Source organism: Oncorhynchus mykiss, chromosome 13, assembly GCF_013265735.2.
Source record: "Oncorhynchus mykiss isolate Arlee chromosome 13, USDA_OmykA_1.1, whole genome shotgun sequence".
Taxonomy (NCBI): Eukaryota; Metazoa; Chordata; class Actinopteri; order Salmoniformes; family Salmonidae; genus Oncorhynchus; species Oncorhynchus mykiss.
The window spans coordinates 11,007,330-11,033,524 of record NC_048577.1 but is presented as its reverse complement, the minus strand read 5'-3'; the positions used below and the strand labels follow the sequence as shown (position 1 = coordinate 11,033,524).

Sequence of the window (26,195 nt, the reverse complement as noted above, 5' to 3'; positions counted from 1 at the left end):
TGTAAATGTGTTATTTCTGTTTTAATTTTTTTTATTTTACATTTGTGGAAATGTCAAAATAGCAGTTTTTACATTGTCATTATGGGGTATTAGGTGTAGATTGATAAAACTATTTAATACATTTTAGAATAAGTCTGTAATGTATCAATATGTGGAAGAAATGAAAGGGTCTGAATACGTTCCGAATGCACTGTATCCGATAGTAGATATTCCATCTGTATTCATTTATACAGTATGGTGTGAACCTGAGTTCTTTCCCCTAGTTTATAATCCCCCAAGCTTCCTCAGTCTAGATAGATGGACTAGAGGCTGGAAGAGACAGTCAATTAGGGTTTGTGACAGGGAGCACACAGGGCCACTGACTGCTAGCACTTCCTCCAGTAGAGTTTGTATCAAAGATACACACAATCAGTCGGCCGGAATAAACACACACACACACACACACACACACACACACACACACACACACACACACACACACACACACACACACACACACACACTGTGTACACATACACAAACACACACAGACACCCTCCCTGTGTCAGTCCGGGTGATTCAGGGCTAGGAGGGACGGAGGGATGAGAGTCACTTTAGGAAGGTTCTTGGTCTATATATAACCCTCTAGCATTCTAGCAGTGGACTAGCTACTGTTGTGGGATTAGGCTTATGTTTTTGTCTGAGGAAAGAGGGGGGTGGGAAGAAGGTTGGAGGGGAGAAAGTGGAGGGGGAGCCAGGGAGGACAGTGGCACACACTCATTATGCCTTTATTTATTCACACAGGCACATACGTAATGTATACACTGACCACATATTGCCTACTCACACACACACACACACACACACACACACACATTCATGATAGACGTGTGTATATGATATGGGCTAGATTCAGAGGCATCCCAGCAAAATAGATAGTGTGGGTACGCCATACCGGTAACACATGAGCCTATCACAATAAATATATAATATATATAATATATATAATGATATATATAATATATAATATATCACAATAAGTAACACAAAATGGCAATACAACTATAGGCTGTTACACCATTATTTAACATGTCAGACACATAAAAGACTTGTGAATTGACTTGGAACCGGGTGGTATACAGCTCCAAATTGACTTGAAACCAGGTGGTATACAGCTCCAACTTGACTTGGAACCGGGTGGTATACAGCTCCAAATTGACTTGAAACCAGGTGGTATACAGCTCCAACTTGACTTGGAACCGGGTGGTCTACAGCTCCAAATTGACTTGAAACCGGGTGGTATACAGCTCCAAATTGACTTGAAACCAGGTGGGATACAGCTCCAAATTGACTTGGAATCGGGTGGTCTACAGCTCCAAATTTACTTGAAATCGGGTGGTATACAGCTCCAAATTGACTTGGAACCGGGTGGTATACAGCTCCAAATTGACTTGAAACCGGGTGGTATGCAGCTCCAAATTGACTTGGAACCGGGTGGTATACAGCTCCAAATTGACTTGGAACCGGGTGGGATACAGCTCCAAATTGACTTGGAACCGGGTGGGATACAGCTCCAAATTGACTTGTGGTTTGATGAGAACACTTACATTTTGCGAAGACAGAGTAGAGTGGTCGGGACCGAGACGCGTGCGGACAACAGTGGAGGCATCAATTCAGGCTAATGACAATGGCAGAATGTCATTACAGTACATGTTTAGGTGTTTTGTAACAGATGTCTCTTTTCATTCATAAAATTGCGGATTCACACTGCACTGTTTGGAGGCTGGAATTGTTTTGTGAGTGGACGAACGTGCCCCAGTAGCCTACAGGAGTGTTCTTTAAGGGATTGTTTGACAATCAGATTAAAATATCATGAGTGGTTGTGTTTATGCCACGTTAAAAGGTAAGATGTTATAAGTGGGCCCACCGAGGTCATATGACATTAATAGGGATTCTATATGTAATTCTATGATTACATCTGGGCTAGACACATTTTTAAATCACATTTTATTGGACACAAGCCAAATGCTTGTGCTTCTAGTTCCGACAGTGCCGCAATATCTAACATGTAATCTAACAATTCCACAACAACTACCTAATACACACAAATCTAAGTAAAGGAATGAAATAAGAATATATACATATAAATATGTGGATGAGCAACGACAGAGCGCCATCGGCAATATGCAATAGATGGTATAAAATACAGTATATACATATGAGATGAGTAATGCAAGATATATAAACATGAATAAATGGATCACTAGTCACTTTAATAAAGTGGCCAATGATTTCAAGTCTGTATGTAGGCAGCAGCCTTTCTGAGGTTAGTGGTGGCTGTTTAACAGTCTGATGGCCTTGAGATAGAAGCTATTTTTCAGTCTCTCAGTCCCAGCTTTGATGCACCTGTACTGACCTCGCCTTCTGGATGATAGCGGGGTGAACAGGCAGTGGCTCGGGTGGTTGTTGTCCTTGATGATCTTTTTGACCTTCCTGTGACATCAGGTGCTGTAGGTGTCTTGGAGGGCAGGTAGTTTGCCCCCGGGTGATGCATTGTGCAGATCGCACCACCCTCTGGAGAGCCCTGATGTTGTGGGCGGTGCGGTTGCCGTACCAGGCGGTGATACAGCCCGACAGGATGCTCTCAATTGTGCATCTGTAAAAGTTTGTGAGGGTTTTAGGTGACAAGCCAAATATGCCTGTACCAGTTAGAAATTCAATGTACTTTCACCCCTGGATAGATTGCATACATGCCCATATACAGCTACAAGTGCTGCACAGTTTTACAGTAAGCAGCTGTTTCAAACACACACTTCATAATCACACAGGCACTTTCTCTCATTCATTCTTTCCCTTCTTTCCCGTCTTACCTCACTCTCTCTCTCTTCTCCTCTCTCTGGATATTGCTTTTTTCTCTCGTTGCTCCCCCCCCCCCCCCCTCTCTCTCTCTCGCTCTCTAACCAGAAAGACCCTGAGTCATCTCCATTCTCCAAACATGCGCGTGTGTGTGTTTGTTTATATGCATGATTGTGTGCGCCAGTGTGTCTGTTATCATGTATTTGAGTGTGTTTGCAGTAAAAATTAGGGGAAAGGCGGCAAAGGGACCTCCAGTTTGTAGAAAGATGGGAGGATGAGGAGGAGGGGAAGACAGAGGGGATGATGAGGAGGGGAAGACCGAGGGGATGAGGAGGAGGGGAAGACCGAGGGGATGGGGAGGAGGGGAAGACAGAGGGGATGAGGAGGAGGGGAAGACAGAGGGGATGGGGAGGAGGGGAAGACAGAGGGGATGAGGAGGAGGGGAAGACCGAGGTGATGAGGACGAGCGGAAGACCGAGGGGATGGGGCGGAGGGGAAGACAGAGGGGATGAGGGGGGGGAGGAGGGGAAGACAGAGGGGGTGGGGAGGGGGAGGAGGGGAAGACAGAGGGGAGAGGGAGGGAGGAGTATAATCTCTATGATGACAGTCAGCTTTCCTGCTAGAGCTAATCCTACTAGCTAGTCACTTTCATCAACGCTCTTCTCTCTCTCCTTCCACCTCTCTCTCCTCCCCTCTTCATCTCTCTCTCTTTCTCTCTCCTTTCCCTTCCTCCATCTCTTTTTATTCTCTAATAGCACTGTTCTACCTGACTTCTGTTCCTGTCTTCTTTCATTGATTTTCTTTCTATCCAAACCTCTGTCTTACCCGAAACTCTCTCTTTTTCTCTTTTATTCTCCCCTTGACTTCACTCAGAAGGTCTCCTGTCTGTTTCTCTTCCTCTCTTCCTCTCTACTCACTCTCTCCTTCTCTCAACCTCCTCTTGAGCTTAACTCTGAAGGTCCCACTCCCATCTCTCTCCCTCTAAATCTCTACCTCTCGCTTCCTCACTCATCCCCTTCGCCTCTCCCCCTCTCCCTCCCTATATTTTCAATTTCAATTCAATTTAAGGGGCTTTATTGGCATGGGAAACATATGTTGATATTCCTCCCTCTGTCCTTTCTCATCCTCCCCTTCACCCTGACTCAGAAGCTCTCCCTCCCTCCCTCTCACTCTCTCAACTCCCCTTGACCCCAGCTCTGAAGGTCCCACTCCCATCTCTCTCTAAATCTGTACCTCTCACTTCCCCCCCTCCATCCCTCTCTTTCTCTGTCTGTCCTCTAGTGTCAGAGTCAACATCGGTATCTTCTGTTGGCACGACACCCCTCTCTTCTGCCAAAGCACTTCTGTGGGCATACACATCACTCACTTTAACATCGCTCTCCCCTCCCTCTGCCATCTCTTCTTCTCTCTGCACATTCTCTTTCTCTCATCTGCTTCATTATCTCTCCTCTCTCCATTACTGCCCTCTCGCTATGTCTTTCTCTTTTATCTTTCTGCTGTCTCTATCGCTCGCTCTTTCAGCTCTCTCACCATCTCTCCCTGCCCCCTCTCTCTCTCCCTGCACCCTCTCTCTCTCCCTGCCCCCTCTCTCTCTCCCTGCCCCCTCTCTCTGCTTCATTCTCTCTCTTCATGCCCTCCATCACTCTCTGCCATTCCTCTCCTCTCCCTCTTTATTTCCCTCTCTCTCTCTGCTTTATTCTCTCTCTTCATTGCCATCTCGTTCTCTCCCACTCTCTCCATCTGTCTGTTCTGTGGTGAATCCATTCAATGTACTATCTGACATCCATTTTCTCTCTGCCCCTCTCTCTATTTCTCTCTTATTCTGTCTCTCCTGCCCTCTGTCTTCCCCTCCTCTATTTACCTCTCTCTTATTCTGTCTCTCCTGCCCTCTGTCTCCCCTCCTCTATTTACCTCTCTCTTATTCTGTCTCTCCTGCCCTCTGTCTCCCCTCCTCTATTTACCTCTCTCTTATTCTGTCTCTCCTGCCCTCTGTCTTCCCCTCCTCTGGGGTGGCAGGGTAGCCTAGTGGTTAGAGCGTTGGACTAGTAACCGGAAGGTTGCAAGTTCAAATCCCTGAGCTGACAAGGTACAAGTCTGTCTATTCTGACCCTAACCCACTGTTCCTAGGCCATCATTGAAAATAAGAATTTGTTCTTATCTGACTTGCCTAGTTAAATAAAATATATATATTTTTTACCTCTCTCTTATTCTGTCTATCTAACCCTATTTCTTTATTCAGTCCCTCCCCCTCTCTCTCCCTCCCTCCCTCTCTCTTCTTTCTTTCTTCCTTTCTGTTTGGTTAGATTCAATCTACAGCTCTTTGTTGTCAGTCTTCCTCCTGTTTCTTCCTCTCTCTCTCTCTCTCTCTCTTCCTTGTTTACTTCTGTCCATCTCATCCTCTCTCTCTCTCTTCCTTGTCTACTTCTGTCCATCTCATCCTCTCTCTCTCTTTCTTGTTTACTTCTGTCCATCTCATCCTCTCTCTCTCTTCCTTGTTTACTTCTGTCCATCTCATCCTCTCTCTCTCTTCCTTGTTTACTTCTGTCCATCTCATCCTCTCTCTCTCTTCCTTGTTTACTTCTGTCCATCTCATCCTCTCTCTCTCTTCCTTGTTTACTTCTGTCCAGCTCATCCTCTCTCTTCCTTGTTTACTTCTGTCCATCTCATCCTCTCTCTCTCTTCCTTGTTTACTTCTGTCCATCTCATCCTCTCTCTCTCTTCCTTGTTTACTTCTGTCCATCTCATCCTCTCTCTCTCTTCCTTGTTTACTTCTGTCCATCTCATCCTCTCTCTCTCTTCCTTGTTTACTTCTGTCCATCTCATCCTTTCTCTCTTCCTTGTTTACTTCTGTCCATCTCATCCTCTCTCTCTTCCTTGTTTAATTCTGTCCATCTCATCCTCTCTCTCTTCCTTGTTTACTTCTGTCCATCTCATCCTCTCTCTCTCTTCCTTGTTTACTTCTGTCCATCTCATCCTCTCTCTCTCTTCCTTGTTTACTTCTGTCCATCTCATCCTCTCTCTCTCTTCCTTGTTTACTTCTGTCCATCTCATCCTCTCTCTCTCTTCCTTGTTTACTTCTGTCCATCTCATCCTCTCTCTCTCTTACTTGTTTACTTCTGTCCATCTCATCCTCTCTCTTCCCTGTTTACTTCTGTCCATCTCATCCTCTCTCTTTCTTCCTTGTTTACTTCTGTCCATCTCATCCGCTCTCCCTCTCCTATCTATCTATCTATCTATCTATCTATCTATCTATCTATCTATCTATCTATCTATATATCTATCTGTCTCTCTATCTATCTATCTCCTTTCTCTCTCCCATCTCTCTTTCAGAACAGCAGCGTTGTCCCTCCGTCCTTTTCATTTTCCTCTGCATTCATTCTCCTCCCTTCATCTCTCCATCCCCTCAGACATCCCCCGTGACCTCCTTTATTTCCTCCTGACACTCTGTATTCTCTCTCCTCCCCTCTTTTCTCTCCTCCCCTCTTTTCTGTCCCTCGCCTCATTTCAACTACTGTTGAGCTCATACAATTTCATAAGACTTTACAGTAGAGAGGTGCGTAGTGTGTCTCACACACACACACACACACACACACACACACACACACACACACACACACACATGCATAAATATGCACCCAGATGCAGAACATTACAAATACACACAAACACATCTCTCAGCAGCAGTCTGTGCATGTGTGTACAGGTGTGTTCGTGGGCACTCCACACCCATGCCACTGTTACATCAGTAGCGTGTGTGGTGTGTTTGTTTGCGGTGCACTCCAGCAACCAATCTGAACAGCTGCCAGTAATTTGCATTAAATGTGCTCCATCTCTCTATCCCTCTCTGTCCCTCTCTCTCCCTCTCTCTCTCCGTCTATCGGCACCTCGGTGAGGTCGAGGGGGCAACAGTACATTTTTCATCAGATCAGGATATCCAACCTTGCTCTCCCCGCCCTCCCAGTCTCCCTCCCAGTCTCCCTCTCTGACTCCCTCCCAGTCTCCCTCCCAGTCTCCCTCTCTGTCTCCCTCCCAGTCTCCCTCTCTGTCTCCCTCCCAGTCTCCCTCTCTATCGCCCTCTCAGTCTCCCTCTCTGTCTCCCTCTCAGTCTCCCTCTCTGTCTCCCTCTCAGTCTCCCTCTCTGTCTCCCTCCCAGTCTCCCTCCCAGTCTCCCTCTCTGTATCCCTCTCTGACTCCCACCATTCTTCCCGACACCTCCCCCCTCTGCCTCAACTTGCACTCCCTGTCTGGCCCTTCCCCCCTGACTCCCCCACACCTCCACAGACAGTAGGTGTTTGTTGTCGTGGGGATGGAGGCGGAGGTCTGGGACAGAGGTGAGGGGAGAAATGACTGTCACAAACACTTATCTTCTAGGGACTGACATTTGTCCAGTGTCGAGGCTGGGTCCTGGAGACACAAACTGGTGCACATCTGTATTCATTAGGGATCTGCCAAGGCAGCAGCTACTCTTCCTGGGGTCCAAACAAATTAAGGCACTTACATCACATATAATACAATACATCATACAACATTATTACACCACTACACATCTACAATACAACATGTATAATATCACCATACAACATTATTACACCACTACACATCTACAATACAACATGTATAATACCACCATACAACAATATTACACCACTACAATACAACATGTATAATACCACCATACAACAATATTACACCACTACAATACAACATGTATAATACAACAATATTACATCACTACAATACAACATGTATAATACCATAATATTACACCACTACAATACAACATGTATAATACCACCATACAACAATATTACACCACTACAATACAACATGTATAATACAACAATATTACATCACTACAATACAACATGTATAATACAACAATATTACACCACTACAATACAACATGTATAATACAACAATATTACACCACTACACATCTACAATACAACATGTATAATACCACCATACAACAATATTACACCACTACAATACAACATGTATAATACCACCATACAACAATATTACACCACTACAATACAACATGTATAATACAACAATATTACACCACTACAATACAACATGTATAATACCACCATACAACAATATTACACCACTACACATCTACAATACAACATGTATAATACCACCATACAACAATATTACACCACTACAATACAACATGTATAATACCATCATACAACAATATTACACCACTACAATACAACATGTATAATACAACAATATTACACCACTACAATACAACATGTATAATACCACAATATTACACCACTACAATACAACATGTATAATACCACCATACAACAATATTACACCACTACACATCTACAATACAACATGTATAATACCACCATACAACAATATTACACCACTACAATACAACATGTATAATACCACCATACAACAATATTACACCACTACACATCTACAATACAACATGTATAATACCACCATACAACAATATTACACCACTACACATCTACAATACAACATGTATAATACCACCATACAACAATATTACACCACTACAATACAACATGTATAATACCACCATACAACAATATTACACCCCTACAATACAACATGTATAATACCACCATACAACAATATTACACCACTACAATACAACATGTATAATACCACCATACAACAATATTACACCACTACACATCTACAATACAACATGTATAATACCACCATACAACAATATTACACCACTACAATACAACATGTATAATACCATCATACAACATTATTACACCACTACAATACAACATGTATAATACAACAATATTACACCACTACAATACAACATGTATAATACCACCATACAACAATATTACACCACTACAATACAACATGTATAATACAACAATATTACACCACTACAATACAACATGTATAATACCATCATACAACATTATTACACCACTACAATACAACATGTATAATACAACAATATTACACCACTACAATACAACATGTATAATACCATCATACAACATTATTACACCACTACAATACAATATGTATAATACAACAATATTACACCACTACAATACAACATGTATAATACCATCATACAACATTATTACACCACTACAATACAACATGTATAATACAACAATATTACACCACTACAATACAACATGTATAATACCACCATACAACAATATTACACCACTACAATACAACATGTATAATACCATCATACAACATTATTACACCACTACAATACAACATGTATAATACAACAATATTACACCACTACAATACAACATGTATAATACCAACATACAACAATATTACACCACTACAATACAACATGTATAATACCACCATACAACAATATTACACCACTACAATACAACATGTATAATACCACCAGACAACAATATTACACCACTACACATCTACAATACAACATGTATAATACCACCATACAACAATATTACACCACTACAATACAACATGTATAATACCATCATACAACATTATTACACCACTACAATACAACATGTATAATACAACAATATTACACCACTACAATACAACATGTATAATACCAACATACAACAATATTACACCACTACAATACAACATGTATAATACCACCATACAACAATATTACACCACTACAATACAACATGTATAATACCACCATACAACAATATTACACCACTACACATCTACAATACAACATGTATAATACCATCATACAACAATATTACACCACTACAATACAACATGTATAATACAACAATATTACACCACTACAATACAACATGTATAATACCACCATACAACAATATTACACCACTACACCACTACAATACAACATGTATAATACCACCATACAACAATATTACACCACTACAATACAACATGTATAATACCACCATACAACAATATTACACCACTACAATACAACATGTATAATACAACAATATTACACCACTACAATACAACATGTATAATACCACAATATTACACCACTACAATACAACATGTATAATACAACAATATTACACCACTACAATACAACATGTATAATACCACCATACAACAATATTACACCACTACAATACAACATGTATAATACAACAATATTACACCACTACAATACAACATGTATAATACCACCATACAACAATATTACACCACTACAATACAACATGTATAATACAACAATATTACACCACTACAATACAACATGTATAATACAACAATATTACACCACTACAATACAACATGTATAATACAACAATATTACACCACTACACATCTACAATACAACATGTATAATACCATCATACAACAATATTACACCACTACAATACAACATGTATAATACAACAATATTACACCACTACAATACAACATGTATAATACCACCATTCAACAATATTACACCACTACACCACTACAATACAACATGTATAATACCACCATACAACAATATTACACCACTACAATACAACATGTATAATACCACCATACAACAATATTACACCACTACAATACAACATGTATAATACAACAATATTACACCACTACAATACAACATGTATAATACCACAATATTACACCACTACAATACAACATGTATAATACAACAATATTACACCACTACAATACAACATGTATAATACCACCATACAACAATATTACACCACTACAATACAACATGTATAATACAACAATATTACACCACTACAATACAACATGTATAATACCACCATACAACAATATTACACCACTACAATACAACATGTATAATACAACAATATTACACCACTACAATACAACATGTATAATACAACAATATTACACCACTACAATACAACATGTATAATACCACCATACAACAATATTACACCACTACAATACAACATGTATAATACAACAATATTACATCACTACAATACAACATGTATAATACCATCATACAACAATATTATACCACTACAATACAACATGTATAATACCACCATACAACAATATTACACCACTACAATACAACATGTATAATACAACAATATTACACCACTACAATACAACATGTATAATACAACAATATTACACCACTACAATACAACATGTATAATACCATCATACAACAATATTACACCACTACAATACAACATGTATAATACAACAATATTACACCACTACAATACAACATGTATAATACCACAATACAACAATATTACACCACTACAATACAACATGTATAATACCACCATACAACAATATTACACCACTACACATCTACAATACAACATGTATAATACCACCATACAACAATATTACACCACTACAATACAACATGTATAATACCACCATACAACAATATTACACCACTACACATCTACAATACAACATGTATAATACCACCATACAACAATATTACACCACTACAATACAACATGTATAATACCACCATACAACAATATTACACCACTACAATACAACATGTATAATACAACAATATTACACCACTACAATACAACATGTATAATACCACCATACAACAATATTACACCACTACAATACAACATGTATAATACCACCATACAACAATATTACACCACTACAATACAACATGTATAATACCACCATACAACAATATTACACCACTACACATCTACAACACAACATGTATAATACCACCATACAACAATATTACACCACTACAATACAACATGTATAATACCACCATACAACAATATTACACCACTACAATACAACATGTATAATACCACCATACAACAATATTACACCACTACAATACAACATGTATAATACCACCATACAACAATATTACACCACTACAATACAACATGTATAATACCACCATACAACAATATTACACCACTACAATACAACATGTATAATACCACCATACAACAATATTACACCCCTACAATACAACATGTATAATACCACCATACAACAATATTACACCACTACAATACAACATGTATAATACCACCATACAACAATATTACACCACTACAATACAACATGTATAATACCAACATACAACAATATTACACCACTACAATACAACATGTATAATACCACCATACAACAATATTACACCACTACAATACAACATGTATAATACCAACATACAACAATATTACACCACTACAATACAACATGTATAATACCACCATACAACAATATTACACCACTACAATACAACATGTATAATACCATCATACAACAATATTACACCACTACAATACAACATGTATAATACCACCATACAACAATATTACACCACTACACATCTACAATACAACATGTATAATACAACAATATTACACCACTACAATACAACATGTATAATACCACCATACAACAATATTACACCACTATAATACAACATGTATAATACCACCATACAACAATATTACACCACTACAATACAACATGTATAATACCACCATACAACAATATTACACCACTACAATACAACATGTATAATACAACAATATTACACCACTACAATACAACATGTATAATACCATCATACAACAATATTATACCACTACAATACAACATGTATAATACCACCATACAACAATATTACACCACTACAATACAACATGTATAATACCACCATACAACAATATTACACCACTACAATACAACATGTATAATACAACAATATTACACCACTACAATACAACATGTATAATACCACCATACAACAATATTACACCACTACAATACAACATGTATAATACAACAATATTACACCACTACAATACAACATGTATAATACAACAATATTACACCACTACAATACAACATGTATAATACCACCATACAACAATATTACACCACTACAATACAACATGTATAATACAACAATATTACACCACTACAATACAACATGTATAATACAACAATATTACACCACTACAATACAACATGTATAATACCACCATACAACAATATTACACCACTACACATCTACAACACAACATGTATAATACCACCATACAACAATATTACACCACTACAATACAACATGTATAATACCACCATACAACAATATTACACCACTACAATACAACATGTATAATACCACCATACAACAATATTACACCACTACAATACAACATGTATAATACCACCATACAACAATATTACACCACTACACATCTACAACACAACATGTATAATACCACCATACAACAATATTACACCACTACAATACAACATGTATAATACCACCATACAACAATATTACACCACTACAATACAACATGTATAATACCAACATACAACAATATTACACCACTACAATACAACATGTATAATACCACCATACAACAATATTACACCACTACAATACAACATGTATAATACCATCATACAACAATATTACACCACTACAATACAACATGTATAATACCACCATACAACAATATTACACCACTACACATCTAGAATACAACATGTATAATACAACAATATTACACCACTACAATACAACATGTATAATACCACCATACAACAATATTACACCACTACAATACAACATGTATAATACAACAATATTACACCACTACAATACAACATGTATAATACAACAATATTACACCACTACAATACAACATGTATAATACCATCATACAACAATATTATACCACTACAATACAACATGTATAATACCACCATACAACAATATTACACCACTACAATACAACATGTATAATACCACCATACAACAATATTACACCACTACAATACAACATGTATAATACCACCATACAACAATATTACACCACTACAATACAACATGTATAATACCACCATACAACAATATTACACCACTACAATACAACATGTATAATACCACCATACAACAATATTACACCACTACAATACAACATGTATAATACCACCATACAACAATATTACACCACTACAATACAACATGTATAATACCACCATACAACAATATTACACCACTACAATACAACATGTATAATACAACAATATTACACCACTACAATACAACATGTATAATACAACAATATTACACATCTACAATACAACATGTATAATACCACCATACAACAATATTACACCACTACAATACAACATGTATAATACCACCATACAACAATATTACACCACTACAATACAACATGTATAATACCACCATACAACAATATTACACCACTACAATACAACATGTATAATACAACAATATTACACCACTACAATACAACATGTATAATACAACAATATTACACCACTACAATACAACATGTATAATACCATCATACAACAATATTATACCACTACAATACAACATGTATAATACCATCATACAACAATATTACACCACTACAATACAACATGTATAATACCATCATACAACAATATTACACCACTACAATACAACATGTATAATACCACCATACAACAATATTACACCACTACAATACAACATGTATAATACCACCATACAACAATATTACACCACTACAATACAACATGTATAATACCATCATACAACAATATTACACCACTACAATACAACATGTATAATACCACCATACAACAATATTACACCACTACAATACAACATGTATAATACAACAATATTACACCACTACAATACAACATGTATAATACCATCATACAACAATATTATACCACTACAATACAACATGTATAATACAACAATATTACACCACTACAATACAACATGTATAATACCACCATACAACAATATTACACCACTACAATACAACATGTATAATACAACAATATTACACCACTACAATACAACATGTATAATACCACCATACAACAATATTACACCACTACAATACAACATGTATAATACCACCATACAACAATATTACACCACTACAATACAACATGTATAATACAACAATATTACACCACTACAATACAACATGTATAATACCACCATACAACAATATTACACCACTACAATACAACATGTATAATACCACCATACAACAATATTACACCACTACAATACAACATGTATAATACAACAATATTACACCACTACAATACAACATGTATAATACCACCATACAACAATATTACACCACTACAATACAACATGTATAATACAACAATATTACACCACTACAATACAACATGTATAATACCACCATACAACAATATTACACCACTACACATCTACAACACAACATGTATAATACCACCATACAACAATATTACACCACTACAATACAACATGTATAATACCACCATACAACAATATTACACCACTACAATACAACATGTATAATACCACCATACAACAATATTACACCACTACAATACAACATGTATAATACCACCATACAACAATATTACACCACTACACATCTACAACACAACATGTATAATACCACCATACAACAATATTACACCACTACAATACAACATGTATAATACCAACATACAACAATATTACACCACTACAATACAACATGTATAATACCACCATACAACAATATTACACCACTACAATACAACATGTATAATACCAACATACAACAATATTACACCACTACAATACAACATGTATAATACCACCATACAACAATATTACACCACTACAATACAACATGTATAATACCATCATACAACAATATTACACCACTACAATACAACATGTATAATACCACCATACAACAATATTACACCACTACACATCTACAATACAACATGTATAATACAACAATATTACACCACTACAATACAACATGTATAATACCACCATACAACAATATTACACCACTACAATACAACATGTATAATACCACCATACAACAATATTACACCACTACAATACAACATGTATAATACCATCACACAACAATATTACACCACTACAATACAACATGTATAATACCACCATACAACAATATTACACCACTACAATACAACATGTATAATACAACAATATTACACCACTACAATACAACATGTATAATACCATCATACAACAATATTACACCACTACAATACAACATGTATAATACCACCATACAACAATATTACACCACTACACATCTACAATACAACATGTATAATACCACCATACAACAATATTACACCACTACAATACAACATGTATAATACCATCATACAACAATATTACACCACTACAATACAACATGTATAATACCACCATACAACAATATTACACCACTACAATACAACATGTATAATACCACCATACAACAATATTACACCACTACACATCTACAACACAACATGTATAATACCACAATATTATACCACTACAATACAACATGTATAATACCACCATACAACAATATTACACCACTACAATACAACATGTATAATACCACCATACAACAATATTACACCACTACAATACAACATGTATAATACCATCATACAACAATATTACACCACTACACATCTACAATACAACATGTATAATACCACCATACAACAATATTACACCACTACAATACAACATGTATAATACCATCATACAACAATATTACACCACTACAATACAACATGTATAATACCACCATACAACAATATTACACCACTACAATACAACATGTATAATACCACCATACAACAATATTACACCACTACAATACAACATGTATAATACCATCATACAACAATATTACACCACTACAATACAACATGTATAATACCACAATATTACACCACTACAATACAACATGTATAATACCAACATACAACAATATTACACCACTACAATACAACATGTATAATACCACCATACAACAATATTACACCACTACAATACAACATGTATAATACCATCATACAACAATATTACACCACTACAATACAACATGTATAATACCACCATACAACAATATTACACCACTACACATCTACAATACAACATGTATAATACAACAATATTACACCACTACACCGCTGTGTCCTGTTGATTTCTGTTCTGATTCCTCCGCTGATCTTGCTAACCCCATATTGCCCTCCATTAGCTAAATCAGGTGTGTTAGCGCTGCACTGCTCAGAATGAACGAACACTGGTGTTAATGCTCCAGACGACAAACTCTATTCACTTTGTTGGTGACTGCTGACCTCTGGTGGTCGGGATTGTGTGTGTGATTGTGTGTGTGTGTGATTGTGTGTGTGATTGTGTGCGTGTGTGTGTGTATACAGTTCCAGTCAAAAGTTTGGACAGCTACTCATTCCAGGGTTTTTCTTTATTTTTAATATTTTCTACATTGTTGAATATTAGCGAAGGCATCAAAACTATGAAATAACACATAATTTACTAACCAAAAAAGTGTTCAACAAATCAAAATATATTTTAGATTTTAGATTCTTCAAAGTAGCCACCCTTTTCCTTGATGACAGCTTTAAATTCTACAACCACCTAAAAGGAAGCGCTTCCCAAACCTTCCATAACAAAGCCATCACCTACAGAGAGATGAACCTGGAGAGGAGTCCCCTAAGCAAGCTGGTCCTGGGGCTTTGTTCACAAACACAAACACACAGAGCCCCAGGACAACAGCACAATTAGACCCAACCAAATCATGAGAAAACAAAAGATAATTACTTGACACATTGGAAAGAATTAACAAAAAAACAGAGCAAACTACAATACTATTTGGCCCTAAACAGAGAGTACACAGTGGCAGAATACCTGACCACTGTAACTGACCCAAACATAAGGAAAGCTTTGACTATGTACAGACTCAGTGAGCATAGCATTGAAATTGAGAAAGGCCGACGTAGACAGACCTGGCTCTCAAGAAAAGACAGGCTATGTGCACACTGCCCACAAAATGTAATATGGCCAAATGTATGACCATTTTAGAGACACATATTTTCCTCAGATTACACAGACCCACAAAGAATTTGAAAACAAACTCCCATATGTGGGGCGGCAGGGTAGCCTAGTGGTTAGAGTGTTGGACTAGTAACCGGAAGGTTGCGAGTTCAAACCCCCGAGCTGACAAGGTACAAATCTGTCGTTCTGCCCCTGAACAGGCAGTTAACCCACTGTTCCCAGGCCGTCATTGAAAATAAGAATTTGTTCTTAACTGACTTGCCTGGTTAAATAAAGGTAAAATAAAAATGTATTGGGTGAAGCTTTTGTAAGTGTAATGTTTACTGTTAATTTGTATTGTTTATTTCACTTTTGTTTATTATCTACATCACTTGCTTTGGCAATGTTAACATATGTTTCCCATGCCAATAAAGCCCTTAAATTGTATTGAAATTGAATTTAATTAAATTGAGAGAGAGAGAAGAGCGAGATGTGGATACGTCCTCCTGGAACTAGAGAGTGGGTGATTGAGATATCGAGTGATGGAAAGATGGAGAGTGAGAGCAGAGGGAGAAAGTGTCAGTTAGAGAGAGGAGTGAGATAGAGAGGAAGCGAGAGAGAGAGGACGACAGAGAGAGGAGGGAGAGAGAGGAGGAGAGAGAGAGGAGGGAGAGAGAGGAGGAGAGAGAGAGTTGAGGTGAGAGAGAGGAGGAAGAGAGAGAGAGGAGGAGAGAGAGAGAGGAGGAGAGAGAGAGAAAGGCGGAGGGAGAGAGAGAGGCGGAGGGAGAGGGTGCGAGGAGGGAGAGAGAAGGAGAGAGAGAGAGGATGAGAGAGAGAGAGGAGGGAGCGAGAGGAGGAGAGAGAGAGATGAGGAGAGAGAGATGAGGATGGAGAGAGGAGGAGAGAGAGAGAGGCGTAGGGAGAGAGAGAGGCGGAGGGAGAGAGGGAGAGGAGGAGGGAGAGAGGCGGAGGGAGAGAGGGCAAGTGAGTGAGCACGAGAGAGAAAGGACATAGAACAGTCATTGAGAGAGAGAGAGAGAGAGAGAGAGAGAGAGAGAGGGAGAGAGAGAGAGAGAGGACATAGAACAGTCCATGAGAGAGAGAGTGGACATAGAACAGTCCATGAGAGAGAGAGAGAGAGAGAGAGAGAGAGAGAGAGAGAGAGAGAGAGAGAGAGAGAGAGGACATAGAACAGAGAGAGAGAGAGAGAGAGAGGACATAGAACAGTCAGAGAGAGAGAGGCCATAGAACAGTCAGAGAGAGAGAGAGAGAGAGAGAGGACATAGAACAGAGAGATAGAGAGAGAGAGAGGCCATAGAACAGTCAGAGAGAGAGAGAGAGAGAGGCCATAGAACAGTCAGAGAGAGAGAGTAGTGAACACATTGAGTCAGTGATTCCACACACAGAGCCATTCCTGTTATGGATCTTGGTGTTGCAGCGTGTGTGTTTGTGAAGACACTGAAGTCTAAAATGATAACAATTCCAAAAGGGTGCAGTGGCTACTCTGTCACCGCTAGGTGTCCCTCCCTCTCAATTCAATTCAAGGGGCTTTATTGGCATGGGAACATATGATAACATTGCCAAAGCAAGTGAAGTAGATAATATACAAAGTGAAATAACAATAAAATGAACATTAAACATTACACTCACAGAAGTTCCAAAAGAATAAAGACATTACAATAATGTTATGTATATAGTGTTGTCTCTCTCTCAATTATGATGCACCATGTGCTCTCCAGGACAATAGCTTTTTAGGCTGAATGTAGGGTAGAGTCTTCTCTCTGTTTCTCTGAATGTAGAGTAGTCTTCTCTCTGTTTCTCTGAATGTAGGGTAGAGTCTTCTCTCTGTTTCTCTGGATGTAGGGTAGTCTTCTCTCTGTTTCTCTGAATGTAGGGTAGAGTCTTCTCTCTGTTTCTTTGAATGTAGGGTAGAGTCTTCTCTCTGTTTCTCTGAATGTAGGGTAGAGTCTTCTCTCTGTTTCTCTGAATGTAGGGTAGAGTCTTCTCTCTGTTTCTCTGAATGTAGGGTAGTCTTCTCTCTGTTTCTCTGGATGTAGGGTAGAGTCTTCTCTCTGTTTCTCTGGATGTAGGGTAGTCTTCTCTCTGTTTCTCTGAATGTAGGGTAGTCTTCTCTCTGTTTCTCTGAATGTAGGGTAGAGTCTTCTCTCTGTTTCTCTGAATGTAGGGTATAGTCTTCTCTCTCTGTTTCTCTGAATGTAGGGTAGAGTCTTCTCTCTGTTTCTCTGAATGCAGGGTAGTCTTCTCTCTGTTTCTCTGAATGTAGGGTAGAGTCTTCTCTCTGTCTGTTTCTCTGAATGTAGGGTAGTCTTCTCTCTCTGTTTCTCTGAATGTAGGGTAGTCTTCTGTCTGTTTCTCTGAATGTAGGGTAGAGTCTTCTCTCTGTTTCTCTGAATGTAGGGTAGAGTCTTCTCTCTCTCTGTTTCTCTGAATGTAGAGTAGTCTTCTCTCTTTTTCTCAGAATGTAGAGTAGTCTTCTCTCTGTTTCTCTGAATGTAGGGTAGAGTCTTCTCTCTGTTTCTCTGAATGTAGAGTATTCTTCTCTCTGTTTCTCTGAAAGTAGGGTAGAGTCTTCTCTCTGTCTGTTTCTCTTAATGTAGGGTAGTCTTCTCTCTCTCTGTTTCTCTGAATGTAGGGTATTCTTCTCTCTGTTTCTCTGAATGTAGAGTATTCTTCTCTCTATTTCTCTGAATGTAGGGTAGTGTTCTCTCTGTTTCTCTGAATGTAGGGTAGTCTTCTCTCTGTCTGTTTCTCTGAATGTAGGGTAGTCTTCTCTCTCTCTGTTTCTCTGAATGTAGAGTAGTCTTCTCTCTGTTTCTCTGAATGTAAGGTAGAGTCTTCTCTCTGTTTCTCTGAATGTAGGGTAGTCTTCTCTCTGTTTCTCTGAATGTAGGGTAGAGTCTTCTCTCTGTTTCTCTGAATGTAGAGTAGTCTTCTCTCTGTTTCTCTGAATGTAAGGTAGAGTCTTCTCTCTGTTTCTCTGAATGTAAGGTAGAGTCTTCTCTCTGTTTCTCTGAATGTAGAGTATTCTTCTCTCTGTTTCTCTGAAAGTAGGGTAGAGTCTTCTCTCTGTTTCTCTGAATGTAGGGTAGAGTCTTCTCTCTGTTTCTCTGAATGTAGGGTAGAGTCTTCTCTCTGTTTCTCTGAATGTAGGGTAGAGTCTTCTCTCTGTTTCTCTGAATGTAGAGTAGTCTTCTCTCTGTTTCTCTGAATGTAAGGTAGAGTCTTCTCTCTGTTTCTCTGAATGTAGGGTAGAGTCTTCTCTCTGTTTCTCTGAATGTAGGGTAGAGTCTTCTCTCTGTTTCTCTGAATGTAGTGTATTCTTCTCTCTGTTTCTCTGAATGTAAGGAAGAGTCTTCTCTCTGTTTCTCTGAATGTAGGGTGGAGTCTTCTCTCTGTTTCTCTGAATGTAGAGTAGTCTTCTCTCTGTTTCTCTGAATGTAGGGTAGAGTCTTCTCTCTCTGTGTTTCTCTGAATGTAGGGTAGTCTTTTCTCTGTTTCTCTGAATGTAGGGTAGTCTTCTCTCTGTTTCTCTGAATGTAGGGTAGAATCTTCTCTCTGTTTCTCTGAATGTAGGGTAGAGTCTTCTCTCTGTATCTCTGACTGTAGGGTAGTCTTCTCTCTCTTTCTCTGAATGTAGGGTAGAGTCTTCTCTCTGTTTCTCTGAATGTAGGGTAGAGTCTTCTCTCTGTTTCTCTGAATGTAGGGTAGAGTCTTCTCTCTCTGTGTTTCTCTGAATGTAGGGTAGTCTTCTTTCTCTGAATGTAGGGTAGAGTCTTCTCTCTGGTTCTCTGAATGTAAGGTAGTCTTCTCTCTGTTTCTCTGAATGTAGGGTAGTCTTCTCTCTGTTTCTCTCTATGTAGGGTAGAGTCTTCTCTCTGTTTCTCTGAATGTGGGGTAGTCTTCTCTCTGTTTCTCTGAATGTAGGGTAGTCTTCTCTCTGTTTCTCTGAATGTAGAGTAGTCTTCTCTCTGTTTCTCTGAATGTAGGGTAGAGTCTTCTCACTCTGTGTTTCTCTGAATGTAGAGTAGTCTTCTCTCTGTTTCTCTGAATGTAGGGTAGAGTCTTCTCTCTCTGTGTTTCTCTGAATGTAGGGTAGTCTTCTCTCTGTTTCTCTGAATGTAAGGTAGAGTCTTCTCTCTGTTTCTCTGAATGTAAGGTAGAGTCTTCTCTCTGTTTCTCTGAATGTAGGGTAGAGTCTTCTCTCTGTTTCTCTGAATGTAAGGTAGAGTCTTCTCTCTGTTTCTCTGAATGTTTGGTAGTCTTCTCTCTGTTTCTCTGAATGTAGGGTAGACTTCTCTCTGTTTCTCTGAATGTAGGGTAGTCTTCTCTCTGTTTCTCTCTATGTAGGGTAGTCTTCTCTCTGTTTCTCTGAATGTAGGGTAGAGTCTTCTCTCTGTTTCTCTGAATGTAAGGTAGAGTCTTCTCTCTGTTTCTCTGAATGTAGGGTAGTCTTCTCTCTCTCTGTTTCTCTGAATGTAGGGTAGTGTTCTCTCTGTTTCTCTGAATGTAGGGTAGAGTCTTCTCTCTGTTTCTCTGAATGTAAGGTAGAGTCTTCTCTCTGTTTCTTTGAATGTAGGGTAGAGTCTTCTCTCTGTTTCTCTGAATGTAGAGTAGTCTTCTCTCTGTTTCTCTGAATGTAGGGTAGAGTCTTCTCTCTGTTTCTCTGGATGTAGGGTAGTCTTCTCTCTGTTTCTCTGAATGTAGGGTAGAGTCTTCTCTCTGTTTCTCTCTATGTAGGGTTGTCTTCTCTCTGTTTCTCTGAATGTAGGGTAGAGTCTTCTCTCTGTTTCTCTGAATGTAGGGTAGAGTCTTCTCTCTCTCTGTTTCTCTCTATGTAGGGTAGTCTTCTCTCTGTTTCTCTCTATGTAGGGTAGTCTTCTCTCTGTTTCTCTCTATGTAGGGTAGTCTTCTCTCTGTTTCTCTGAATGTAGGGTAGAGTCTTCTCTCTCTCTGTTTCTCTCTATGTAGGGTAGTCTTCTCTCTGTTTCTCTCTATGTAGGGTAGTCTTCTCTCTGTTTCTCTCTATGTAGGGTAGTCTTCTCTCTGTTTCTCTGAATGTAGGGTAGAGTCTTCTCTCTGTTTCTCTGAATGTAAGGAAGAGTCTTCTCTCTGTTTCTCTGAATGTAGGGTAGAGTCTTCTCTCTGTTTCTCTGGATGTAGGGTAGTCTTCTCTCTGTTTCTCTGAATGTAAGGTAGAGTCTTCTCTCTCTGTGTTTCTCTGAATGTAGTGTAGTCTTCTCTCTGTTTCTCTGAATGTAGGGTAGGGTCTTCTCTCTGTTTCTCTGAATGTAAGGTAGAGTCTTCTCTCTGTTTCTCTGAATGTAGAGTAGTCTTCTCTCTGTTTCTCTGAATGTAGGGTAGAGTCTTCTCTCTGTTTCTTTGAATGTAGGGTAGAGTCTTCTCTCTGTTTCTCTGAATGTAGGGTAGAGTCTTCTCTCTGTTTCTCTGAATGTAAGGTAGAGTCTTCTCTCTGTTTCTCTGAATGTAGAGTAGTCTTCTCTCTCTCTGTTTCTCTGAATGTAGAGTATTCTTCTCTCTCTGTTTCTCAGAATGTAGAGTAGTGTTATCTCTGTTTCTCTGAATGTAGGGTAGTCTTCTCTCTCTGTGTTTCTCTGAATGTAGGGTAGAGTCTTCTCTCTCTGTTTCTCTGAATGTAGGGTAGAGTCTTCTCTCTGTTTCTCTGAATGTAGAGTAGTCTTCTCTCTGTTTCTCTGAATGTAGGGTAGAGTCTTCTCTCTGTTTCTTTGAATGTAGGGTAGAGTCTTCTCTCTGTTTCTCTGAATGTAGGGTAGAGTCTTCTCTCTGTTTCTCTGAATGTAAGGTAGAGTCTTCTCTCTGTTTCTCTGAATGTAGAGTAGTCTTCTCTCTCTCTGTTTCTCTGAATGTAGAGTATTCTTCTCTCTCTGTTTCTCAGAATGTAGAGTAGTGTTATCTCTGTTTCTCTGAATGTAGGGTAGTCTTCTCTCTCTGTGTTTCTCTGAATGTAGGGTAGAGTCTTCTCTCTCTGTTTCTCTGAATGTAGGGTAGAGTCTTCTCTCTGTTTCTCTGAATGTAGAGTAGTCTTCTCTCTGTTTCTCTGAATGTAGGGTAGAGTCTTCTCTCTGTTTCTCTGAATGTAGGGTAGAGTCTTCTCTCTCTGTGTTTCTCTGAATATAGGGTAGAATCTTCTCTCTCTCTGTTTCTCTGAATGTAGGGTAGAGTCTTCTCTCTGTTTCTCTGAATGTAGAGTAGTCTTCTCTCTGTTTCTCTCTATATAGGGTAGAGTCTTCTCTCAGTTTCTCTGAATGTGGGGTATTCTTCTCTCTGTTTCTCTGAATGTAGGGTAGTCTTCTCTCTGTTTCTCTGAATGTAGAGTAGTCTTCTCTCTGTTTCTCTGAATGTAGGGTAGAGTCTTCTCTCTCTGTGTTTCTCTGAATGTTTGGTAGTCTTCTCTCTGTTTCTCTGAATGTAGGGTAGAGTCTTCTCTCTCTGTGTTTCTCTGAATGTAGGGTAGTCTTCTCTCTGTTTCTCTGAATGTAGGGTAGATTCTTCTCTCTGTTTCTCTGAATGTAAGGTAGAGTCTTCTCTCTGTTTCTCTGAATGTAAGGTAGAGTCTTCTCTCTGTTTCTCTGAATGTAAGGTAGAGTCTTCTCTCTGTTTCTCTGAATGTAAGGTAGAGTCTTCTCTCTGTTTCTCTGACTGTAGGGTAGAGTCTTCTCTCTGTTTCTCTGAATGTAAGGTAGAGTCTTCTCTCTGTTTCTCTGAATGTAAGGTAGAGTCTTCTCTCTGTTTCTCTGAATGTAGGGTAGAGTCTTCTCTCTGTTTCTCTGAATGTAAGGTAGAGTCTTCTCTCTGTTTCTCTGACTGTAGGGTTGTCTTCTCTCTGTTTCTCTCTATGTAGGGTAGTCTTCTCTCTGTTTCTCTGAATGTAGTGTAGTCTTCTCTCTGTTTCTCTGAATGTAGGGTAGTCTTCTCTCTCTCTGTTTCTCTGAATGTAGGGTAGTCTTCTCTCTCTCTGTTTCTCTGAATGTAAGGTAGAGTCTTCTCTCTGTTTCTCTGAATGTAAGGTAGAGTCTTCTCTCTGTTTCTCTGAATGTAAGGTAGAGTCTTCTCTCTGTTTCTCTGAATGTAGGGTAGAGTCTTCTCTCTGTTTCTCTGAATGTAAGGTAGAGTCTTCTCTCTGTTTCTCTGAATGTAGGGTAGAGTCTTCTCTCTGTTTCTCTGAATGTAAGGTAGAGTCTTCTCTCTGTTTCTCTGACTGTAGGGTTGTCTTCTCTCTGTTTCTCTCTATGTAGGGTAGTCTTCTCTCTGTTTCTCTGAATGTAGTGTAGTCTTCTCTCTGTTTCTCTGAATGTAGGGTAGTCTTCTCTCTCTCTGTTTCTCTGAATGTAGGGTAGTCTTCTCTCTCTCTGTTTCTCTGAATGTAAGGTAGAGTCTTCTCTCTGTTTCTCTGAATGTAAGGTAGAGTCTTCTCTCTGTTTCTCTGAATGTAAGGTAGAGTCTTCTCTCTGTTTCTCTGAATGTAGGGTAGAGTCTTCTCTCTGTTTCTCTGAATGTAAGGTAGAGTCTTCTCTCTGTTTCTCTGACTGTAGGGTTGTCTTCTCTCTGTTTCTCTCTATGTAGGGTAGTCTTCTCTCTGTTTCTCTGAATGTAGTGTAGTCTTCTCTCTGTTTCTCTGAATGTAGGGTAGTCTTCTCTCTCTCTGTTTCTCTGAATGTAAGGTAGAGTCTTCTCTCTGTTTCTCTGAATGTAAGGTAGAGTCTTCTCTCTGTTTCTCTGAATGTAAGGTAGAGTCTTCTCTCTGTTTCTCTGAATGTAGTGTAGTCTTCTCTCTGTTTCTCTGAATGTAGGGTAGAGTCTTCTCTCTGTTTCTCTGAATGTAGGGTAGAGTCTTCTCTCTGTTTCTCTGAATGTAGGGTAGTCTTCTCTCTGTTTCTCTGAATGTAGTGTAGTCTTCTCTCTGTTTCTCTGAATGTAGGGTAGAGTCTTCTCTCTGTTTCTCTGAATGTAGAGTAGTCTTCTCTCTGTTTCTCTGAAAGTAGGGTAGAGTCTTCTCTATGTCTGTTTCTCTGAATGTAGTGTAGTCTTCTCTCTGTTTCTCTGAATGTAGGGTAGAGTCTTCTCTCTGTTTCTCTGAATGTAGTGTATTCTTCTCTCTGTTTCTCTGAAAGTAGGGTAGAGTCTTCTCTATGTCTGTTTCTCTGAATGTAGTGTAGTCTTCTCTCTGTTTCTCTGAATGTAGGGTAGAGTCTTCTCTCTGTTTCTCTGAATGTAGAGTAGTCTTCTCTCTCTCTGTTTCTCTGAATGTAGGGTAGAGTCTTCTCTCTCTGTGTTTCTCTGAATGTAAGGTAGAGTCTTCTCTCTGTTTCTCTGAATGTAAGGTAGAGTCTTCTCTCTCTGTGTTTCTCTGAATGTAGGGTAGAGTCTTCTCTCTGTTTCTCTGAATGTAGTGTATTCTTCTCTCTGTTTCTCTGAATGTAGGGTAGAGTCTTCTCTATGTCTGTTTCTC

At 38.6% G+C, this 26,195-nt stretch overlaps 1 protein-coding gene across 1 annotated transcript in view; it reads left to right on the top strand.

The window, feature by feature from the left end:
- LOC118938429 (translation initiation factor IF-2-like) overlaps positions 1-26,195 on the top strand; it is a 119,532-nt gene that overhangs the window by 67,689 nt on the left and 25,648 nt on the right. The gene's annotated exons all lie outside the window — the stretch shown is intronic.